Here is a 10283-nt window from a genome sequence, read left to right as displayed (position 1 = left end):
CTCTCTCTCTCTCTCTCTCTCTCTCTCTCTCTCTGTCTCTCTCTCTCTCTCTCTGTGTGTGTGTGTGTGTGTGTGTGTGTGTGTGTGTTGCTATTACAGAAGATGGTCTAAATTTGTTATTTTACCCTTGTATGTTTGATAAATTTTACCAGCAAAACCAGCTGAAATGTAATTTTTCATGAGGAAATATTTAATATCAAGCAGTTTGAATCTTGAATAGACAGGGTATTTCAGCTTTGGGTTTTTTTTCCTAGAGCATGATTGTAATTTGTGTTCTTCAAAGAATGTGCCCTCTTATTGTAAATGATGAAACTGAATGTCACAAATTGTTTATAACCTTTCTTTTCCTTTAATGTTGTATTGTCTGCTGTGATTCCCCCATTCTTTTTATTATTATTATTATTATTATTATTTACAATTTTTGTCTAGTCCTTTCCCTGATCCAACATCTCAGAAAACCAGCTTTTAGATCTCTGAATTGATCTTTGATATTTATTTTTTCTTTCTGTTTCATTTTCATTTATTTTTATAGACTTTTTAACATGGGAATCACATGTATGTTTTTCTCTAGATACTGTTCTCCTTTTTTTTTTTTTTTTTTGGTGTTGGAGCTTAACCTTGGGGTTAGACAAATGCTCTTCCACTGAGCTGCAACCCCAGTCCATACAAGTTTAGTGTGTTCTGGTGTCCTTTTCATGTGCTTCAGGACACCTTCTGACTTTCAGTGTCTTCCCTCTACCACAGATGATGGAGAAATCTCTAGTTTTCAAATATTTCTGAACTTTCCCCCAGATCTGTTACTATACATCTTTTAAAATAATATCAGTGACTAGCAATTATACATTGCATGATTTGAATCCATTTCAAACTTTTATTTCTATTTCTATTTTACTTCTATTTCAAGACTTTTTATCGCAGTCTTCTTGAACAAGTGAATTATATGGGCAGGACTATAAAGTCTTCAGCTAGTGTCATGGCTCTCTTCATTCTCCTAGCGCTATTAGCTTCCGATTCATGCATGTGAAGCACACATGCAGATTCTCTTCATCCACAGCCCAGTTATCACCCCAAGGTCATTGTTTCTGCCCTAGTAATATTCCTTTACTCTGAATTCTGTTTATCTGGTATTTTCTGTGTCTGTTCCAACTTCTGAGTTTTACTTGTGTCTCTTTATATTTTAAAGGTATTTTATTAGAGAAAATATGTACCTAGGTTTTGTATTATATTCTGAAAGTTTCCTTTTCATTTGTATGTTCACTTCAGTTGTTTCTAATTGCACACGTCTTGTTTCCACATGTATTAGATAACACAATACATCGTTACTTGGTTTTTTTCTCCTTTATCTGTCATATATATATATATATATATATATATATATATATATATATGCAAACATGTATATATACATATATACATTTAGTACATATGTATATATAAAATATATTTGTTTGCTTGTGTATTTATTTATTATTAATTTTAGGTTAGTATACAAGGCATGTATCACGGCATTTTCATACATATGTATCATTATTCTCCCCTCTCATTGACTTCCCCCTTCAGTATCCTACTCCATGCCCTCGGCTGGCTGGTTCTCTGCCATCCTTGATCCACCACTAAGTTTTCATGTCACATACATTCTACAACCCTCAACTTTACAGTCTCCTCATCACCATTGATTCCCTTTCTCTGTCCATGACCTACACTTACACACATATGTAAACACATTTATATGTACACCTCTCTATAAATTTAAGTATAAATTCTGCATATGAGAGAAAACATGGTATTTGCCTTTCTGAGCCAGGTTTATATGTTTAAAATCGTGATTTCGAGCTTCACACATTTTTTTTTCTGCAAAACTCCATTCCTTTGTGTTGGCTTATGGCTTCCTAAGATTCCTTTATGTGTATGTATTACTTTCTCTTTATCCATTCATTGTTGATGGACGCTAAGCTTGCTCTGTATTCTGCTTGTTGTGACCAGAGTAGCAGTAAGCATGGAAGAGCGTCCAGCCCTGGAGTTTGCTGCTGACCTTGTGATTCATATTCAAAGGTGGAGCAGCTGGCTCCTGTTGTAGTCTGCTTGGCAAAGACACCAATCTCAGCCTTTACTGCCTCATTTAAAACTAAAGTCTTTGGGCTTTTTCTTATGCCATTCTGACCTGCTCTTTAGGATGCTTTTAAAGGTACATCTGTACTTATACTGTCTTGGTTTTAAGGAAGGGTTTTACATAGCTCATTCTGGCCCTGAATTCCTGATCTCTTCCCTCACCTTCCCAGGTGGCATGTGCCACCACACTTGGCCTTATTAATTCCATTGTACAAATGAGAAAATTGAGGCTAAGAAATTTAATTAAGAACATATAATATTCAAGTGTCAGAGCCAAGATTCAAGTACAGAACGGATGCCCAAAGGCTGTGAGCTCAGGCAGCATTTGATCCTGTGTAGTTCTGCTGCCATTGGTAACGCTTGTTTGAAAAAATATTTCTACAGTGTTTAAAATTTTAGACTTTTGGCATCTGCAATAGTGTTTGGTTTTTATGTTTATGGGATGGATCCCTGTGTGGGGCAGTCTCTGGATGGTTCTTCCTTCTGTCTCAGCTCCAAACTTTGTATCTGTAACTCCTTCCATGGGTATTGCTGACAGGACCCTGATATAGCTATCTCTTCTGAGGCTATGTCAGTGCCTGTCAAATACAGAAGAGGAGGCTCACAGTCATCTATTGGATGGAACACAGGGCCCCCAGTGGAGGAGCTAGAGAAAGTACCCAAGGACCTGAAGGGGTCTGCAACCCTACAGGAGGAACAACAATATGAACTAACCAGTACCCCTAAGAGCTTGTATCTCTAGTTGCATATGTAGCAGAGGATGGCCTAGTCTGCCATCAATGGGAGGAGAGGCCCTTGGTCTTGTGAAGATTATATGCCCCAGTACAGGGGAATGCCAGGGCCAGGAAGCGGGAGTGGGTGGGTTAGGGAGCAAGGCAGGGGGAGGATATAGGGGGCTTTGGGGATAGCATTTGAAATGTAAATGAAGAAAATATATAATAGAAAAATTTGAAAAAAAGGAAAAAGAAAAAACTATAATGCAGAACTGAAAAAAAAATTAGACTTTTACCATCATGGCATTGAAGTTGTACTTTTACCATCAAATTCTTTATCAAAGTTTCCAAATTCTAATTTTCTAGCCTGAGAAATCATTTAAGGATAACACACACATGCACACACACACACACACATATCACACACACATATGTGTATGTGTATATATATACATATATAATAAATATATGCAAATATTAAAGAATGCATATTTAATATAAACACATTTGTATAATATAACTATTTATATATATGTATGTATATGTATATATATACATATACATACATATATATATTCCTGAGTTCATATATATGTATCATATGTGTGTGATACTTAGTAAAGTATCACTGAACAATCTGTATCTGTTGTTTATTATATTATTTGTCTTATATCTCAAAACACTTTAACATCTTTAGCTCAGCTACTGTGTTCTTTGGTGGTTAATACTGCTGGTTTCATCTGATATGTAAATATAAACAATCAAAAATCAAAGATGTCTGTAAACGAAACTAATCACAAGTTTGCAGGATACAGACAACCAGTTTCAAACTTTGTTATCATGCACTAAAGATGTGTGCTGTGCCAAGCTCTTCTATATAATGCTTTTCACGTATTACTGTGAATTTTCTCAAGGTTTCAAAGTAGCTATCTGATTTCACAGATGAGAAATCATAAAAGACTCAACTTTTTTCCACTGAAAATATCAAAAGCCCCACTAATGTGGGCTGAGCTCTTTGGCATTCTTTGTCCACTGACCTAGAAGTCCAAAAACAGAACAGCTAATCCTCTGGTCCTGGCCTCATTTTCCCATGAGTGTCTCAGCCCAGCTTAGCTCTGTGTATTGATCTTAACCTAAGTCTAGAGCTGTCAGAGAAGTGCCATCCCTTCAGGAGTTAAATTATACATTGATACCAATGTCCATGAATGTGGAAACTAGACAGGGTCACCTTTGGACCAGTTCAGAGAAGGAAAGAAAACCTTCTTCAAAAACTCCAGCAAACCCTTCCTTATTTCTAATTGATTCAAACTGTTCATGAGCCCATAGTTACATGTGTATATGTGTATTTGTGTGTGTGTTAGAGATGGGGGGAAAGCAATAGGAGGAGAGGGAGGAAGAGAGAGAGAGAGAGAGAGAGAGAGAGAGAGAGAGAGAGAGAGAGAGAGAGAGAGAGATCTAGTAAACTATTACTGTATCCTGTCTTTTGGTGATCTCAATAAACTTTAACATTGACTTTTGTGTGTGTCATTGACAAAAAGAATTTATATATGACTTTGACAGTCGTATTCCTGTGCATAGGTGTCCAAGGAGGGCAGGTGTGCATGGATAACAGGTTTATGCTGGGAAAGGAGAAGCAATAGACAGATGCTAGGTGGGCTTTGACTATGTTTGCTAAAAGAGATTACTGTGTCAATATCTACCACTAAAAGTTTAAACTGGAACCTGAACCCCAGCACCACTGGCTTGTCTGTGGAAGATGGTCTTGATGTCTTTAGTTGATGTGTCTCCACATCACAGCCTGAAAGTTGGCAGTACCATTCCAAGAGATTGGGCCCTGGGTTGTGTAAGAGTAGAGCAGGATGAGAAGTATGCATCTATACATTTATTTCTCTCTGCTCTTGGCCATTGATGTGATATGACTAACTGATTCTAGATCCTTCTCTGGCTTCCACACAATGATGAAATGAAACCTGGAAACACAAGTTGAAAGGGACCCATCTCGCCTGAGTTGCTTCTTGGTAATGTAGGTTAATACAGCAACAGAAATAGAGTAAGAACAGGAGTATTGGCTTGTTATGGTAATTGGGGAGGTTTTCAGTGTAGTTTGTCTACACGGGGGAGTGGATTTGGGGTTTAGAATGTGCCAGAGCTGGCTCAGTGCTTTGCACACTTCTCTAAATCACGATTCCTTTGGGGAAGGTGATTTTTTAAATATCACTGATTTTTCTTTTCCTTTGTGCCAAACGGTATACTCCATGGATTACCATCATACGTTAAATGTTTTTAGTGTTTTAAAGGCAAGAGCACCTGCCATCCAACAACGTATTTGTTTAACCTTTGCCATTCTCAAAATGATTCAAGGTGAAATTGAGGTTAGATGTTAACGCTGCCAGAGAAATTATACAACTTTCATAAGCACGAGAACAGGAAAAGAGAAAGAAAGAAAAGAAAAATATGTGTGAGAAACAATACTGAATTACAGCATCCTCAAGTCAAGCTTCTCCAAGCTTGTTTTTTATTATTATTAAGCATTTATTCCTTTACATCTCAAATGATATTCCCCCTTCCTTGTTGCCCCTCCACAAACCCTACATCCCATGCCACTCTCTCTCTCCCCCTTTGCCTCTCTGAGGGTGCTCCTCTACCCACCCATCCACTCCCACCTCCCTGTCCTGGAATTCCCCTACACTGGGATATCGAGCCTTCACAGGACCAAGGGCCTCTCCTCCCATTGATGCCCGACTAGGCCATCCTCTGCTACGTATGTGGCCGGAGCCATGGGTCCTTCCATGTGTACTCTTTGGTTGGTGGTTTAGTCCCTGGGAGCTCTGGGAGGAGGGATCCGGTTGGTTGATATTATTTTTCCTATGGGGTTGCAGTCCCTTTCAGCTCCTTCAGTCCTTCCCCTAGCCCAAAGACTATTTTTTTATATTGATAAAATGTTTCTTACATAATGCTAATGGAAAGTAAAAGTTTCACTGCACATGTTGAAAATAATTACTAGCATTTGGGCTGCATCTAGGAAAACAAAGAAATGGCTTTCTCTGCCACGTGGGGTTTCTCCTCTCTCTCTCTCTCTCTCTCTCTCTCTCTCTCTCTTCTTTCTCTCTTTCTTTCTTTCTGTCTGTCTGTCTTTCTTTTGGTCTGTCACTCTTGATTTTTGAGAGGCTACTAAAAAAATCCAACTTCTTCTTTTTTAAATGCAATAAAAATATTTAGTGAAAACATTATTTTAACGCACATTGATGGATTAAAAAATACAAATAAAGTTTTGTCAATTTGATATTCAGGTTATAACTGGCTCTACACATAGCCTTGGTTTATTTCCTAAAATCATACTGTAGTTATCTTTTGAAAAATTAAATGCCTTCATTAGTTATATTAATAGAGTAAATATTTAAACAGTATACACTCCCTGGGTCTCTTTTTAAAAAAAATCTGAAAAGTCTTAGTTCCCTCCTGTCGAGCGGGAGGTGTGTGCCTGGCACTAGTCAGCTCCCTGTACCCACTGTGGCCTGCTCTTCACCAGTTCACAGAACTTCGCAGCTGTGAGAAGGTTTAGATTGCTGGGCCTGTTTGCATCTTTAGGCCTCTTAACTGTTAGGAGCTGCCAGGTGTGTTCTGGCAGCTAATTTCCCTAGCCTGAAGAAATTTATGCTATCTGCACTATGTACCTACTGGGGGGTGGGGATGGGGAATCTGGCCTCAAGTGTGCTCTAAGCCCAGGCTTCCTTGTGTGGTGTCTTTTACCTTGAAATTATGACACTTTGCAAATCCTGGTATTGTGATCTTATTCTCTGTACAAAGAAAGAAGCTCTATGCCGTGAGCTGTGGTTTAATGGTCACAGAATGTCAGCACTGCTCATTCAGCAGCGTAACATTTTTAAATTTATAAATATTAAAAATTTAAACTTATAAAACTCCAATTTCTAATTAAATGTGAATCCTTTCAGCTCTCTACTTGGTTTCAATTAGTAAATATCTTTGGATTAATATATTTGTTTTGTAATTTGTCTTAAAATTATTTTTGTTATGGCAAGTTTACAGTGCTTGCATTTGCAAAAGTTAAATATTGGGTATAAATGTCCATTGAATAAATATGGCTTCTGCATATGGTATTAGTATAGCAGTAGTTATCTTGTAAGGAATTGACTGCTTGTAATTGACCAAAACCAAATTCAAGACTAAGAAAATAACTTTGGCAATTTTATTAAACTGGAACTAACTTTCTCCAGGCTCATAATCATTTCATTGACTAGTTTTAAGTTGTTACTAATTAGTTTTACCTCTTTTATAGATGGGGAAGGAAACTGAAAGTTCAAAAGAATAAGAACTTAAATTAGCCTATATAGTGAAAGTAGGAACTGGGGGAGATACACGTAGTAGCTTTTATTTTGAAATAGTTTGTATTTGCAGAAAACTTACAGGAATAACATAATAAGCTCCCCACTGGCCTCCCAGGAGGACTCACTCGCTCCTGATCTGAGGGTAAGTGGGTGAGGTCATGGTCCTTTGCCCTAAATTAGGAGGTGTTTCCTCAGACTGAAGTGAGGCTGTTCTTTTACATAACCCCAATACATTCAGCAATAGATTCCAGGAAGACAACTGTCTTCTTAAGCAACATGTTTCCTTAGCTCCCGTTATTAATAAAGAATAACTGTGTTATTTCCATGCTGCACACGTGTATCATTTAGAAGTTTTGTGAAGTATTTTTACAGTGCTTTAGCATATTGTAATCAACTAGCCATTTTGAGTTGTCAGGAAATATAAGGTGAAAACACTTCAGAAAATCCTTTTAATGATAACTCATTTTAGCCAGCATTTTACCAGCTCTCTTGGCCTCTAAAATAGAAATTAGGAAATCCAGAGAGTCAGCAGATTGTATTCTACTCAACAACCCCTTCAAGTGAACTTACTGCGGTTGTCAAACAACAAAGTGTGCTTGGGTCTTCGAAGACCCTGTGGGGGTCCTCAGAGAATCTTGAGGGAGCTTCTTTTTTTTTTTTTTTTTTTTNTGGGATGGATCCCTGGATACGGCAGTCTCTAGATGGTCCATCCTTTCATCACAGCTCCAAACTTTGTCTCTGTAACTCCTTCCATGGGTGTTTTGTTCCCAATTCTAAGAAGGGGCATATTGTCCACATTTTGGTCTTCATTCTTCTTGAGTTTCATGCGTTTAGCAAATTGTATCTTATATCTTGGGTATCCTAAGTTTTGGGCTAATATCCACTTATCAGTGAATACATATTGTGTGAGTTCCTTTGTGATTGTGTTACCTCACTCAAGATAATGCCCTCCAGGTCCATCCATTTGGCTAGGAATTTCATAAATTCATTCTTTTTAATAGCTGAGTAGTACTCCATTGTGTAAATGTACCATAATTTCTGTATCCATTCCTCTGTTGAGGGGCATCTGGGTTCTTTCCAGCTTCTGGCTATTATAAATAGGGCTGCTATGAACATAGTGGAGCATGTGTCCTTCTTACCGGTTGGGATTGAGGGAGCTTCTTGTTGTCATAATTCAAGACATTGTTCCTAAAGACCACAGGTTTCCTACATCTTCATTCCACTTCCAGAAGATTCATAAGTTGCAAGTGTATGTGCAAGCAGGGAACTCAAGCCACCCTGAGACGTGCATTCTAAGCACATATGCATTTCTTTACACCTAGATGTGGAAAGATAAAAACTGGTAGACTCTGACCTTCTGTCATCAAGACACACACCTACCAGCATTTTGTGAGTGTAAAACATTGATACAGTCAGGGTGTCTTCATTGGGTTTCCTATTGTTGTGATAAAATACCATGACTAAAAATAACTGGGATGAAAGGATTTATTTCACATATACTGAAATTGGGGCAGAAACTCAAGAATCTGGAAGGAGGAGCCCATGGAGGAGTGCTGTCCCTGGTGTATTTCTCATGGCTTGCTCAGCCAGTTTTATATAGTTGCTGAGACCACTGCTCCAGAAACGGTACCACTCACAATGATGTGGGCCCTCCTACACTGACCATTAAGAAAATATCCATCTTCAGACATGCCTATAGGCCAGTCTTCTGGAGGTGTGGTTCAAATAAGATTCCCTCTTCCTCAATGATCTATCACATGTGCCAAGTTAGACATCTGCTTCAAAACCCTTGACAGATATGTAGTAAAAGTACATGTATAGTATTGGACTGTCAGAGAAGTGATGTACCACAAGGCACGATGCATCTTGGTTAGCATCAGCATCATGAAATCTGCTCTGATGTTGGCCATCCTCAGATGCTTCATTTAAGGCACATTCCTAAGACATGATGTCATTGTCATTTGGCATTCCTGTAGTTTCCAAACTGAAAGATGTTTTATTGTTATTACTGATTTGTGATGCTGGGATTAAACGCAGAGCCCTGTACATACCATTTAGCTATATCTCTAGCCCCAAAACTATCATACTTTTGAAGTTTCTAGTGTTTCAACTAAACATCAGACCCACTCGATTAATGTAGCTAGATTGTCTTCCTTGCTGGAGAGGGAGATGGTACTTGACAAGCAGCCAGTTCTCAGCAACACCTATGTGTACAAGTTTGCCTATCTAGCCTCTAAATGTCTCTCCTCTACTCCCCCAAACCAAGAAGCCCATGGGCAATACTTTGCTGGTGATAGAGACAAGGAAAACAGTCCACTTTAGAAGCAGGTGGCTCTTGGAAGAATTTCAGATACAGCTAATTAGTTCTGTCAGAAAAATAATTTATTTTGCCATAAAAATATTCTACAGTAATTGACTATAACTTTAAATAAATATGTTTGTCTTTAACATTAAATAATCTGAGAAGTCCAATTAGTCCAGGCTGGAGGAAATGAACAGCAAGGATTGCCATAAGAGAGCACAGGTTTTTTACTGTTAAATTCATTTTAATGTTGGCTATGTGGTATTGTTTGTTGCCAAAATATTCGATGTAACTTCAATGCCTAGGATTTCATGATGAGGTTAAGATAGAAAGTGACTATTTGGAGTTAAATCACGGTTTACTCCATTTCTTTTCAGCTTTCCTTTAAATTTTTGTTATTTTATGTGTATGGGTGTTTTGCCTGTAAGTTATAACTGCACACCACATGTGCATAGTTCCTGCAGAGGCCAGAAGAGGATGTCCAGTCCTGTGGAGCTGGAGTGATAGATGGTTTTGAGCAGTCTTGTATGTGATGGGAAATGCAGCGACTGTTCTTTTGACACATCTCTCCAGACTCCTATCCTCCATCCCCACCCCCTTTTTAAAGAGAAGGTCGCATATGTCCCAGTCTAGTCTGGAATGCATTATATAGTCAAGGATGATCATGAACTCTTGGTCATTCTGCCTCTATGCCCTGAGGGATAGCATTATGCATGTTTCCCACTATGCCCAGTTTGTGCAGTGCTGGGGTTTGAACTCAAGGCTTAATGTAGCTGGGAGAGCACTCTGTCAATTGACCAACATTTCCAACCT

This window comes from Mus caroli, chromosome 2 (assembly GCF_900094665.2).
Source record: "Mus caroli chromosome 2, CAROLI_EIJ_v1.1, whole genome shotgun sequence".
Classification (NCBI taxonomy): Eukaryota; Metazoa; Chordata; class Mammalia; order Rodentia; family Muridae; genus Mus; species Mus caroli.
The sequence above is the reverse complement of the archived record's forward strand: the minus strand, read 5'-3'. Positions refer to the sequence as shown.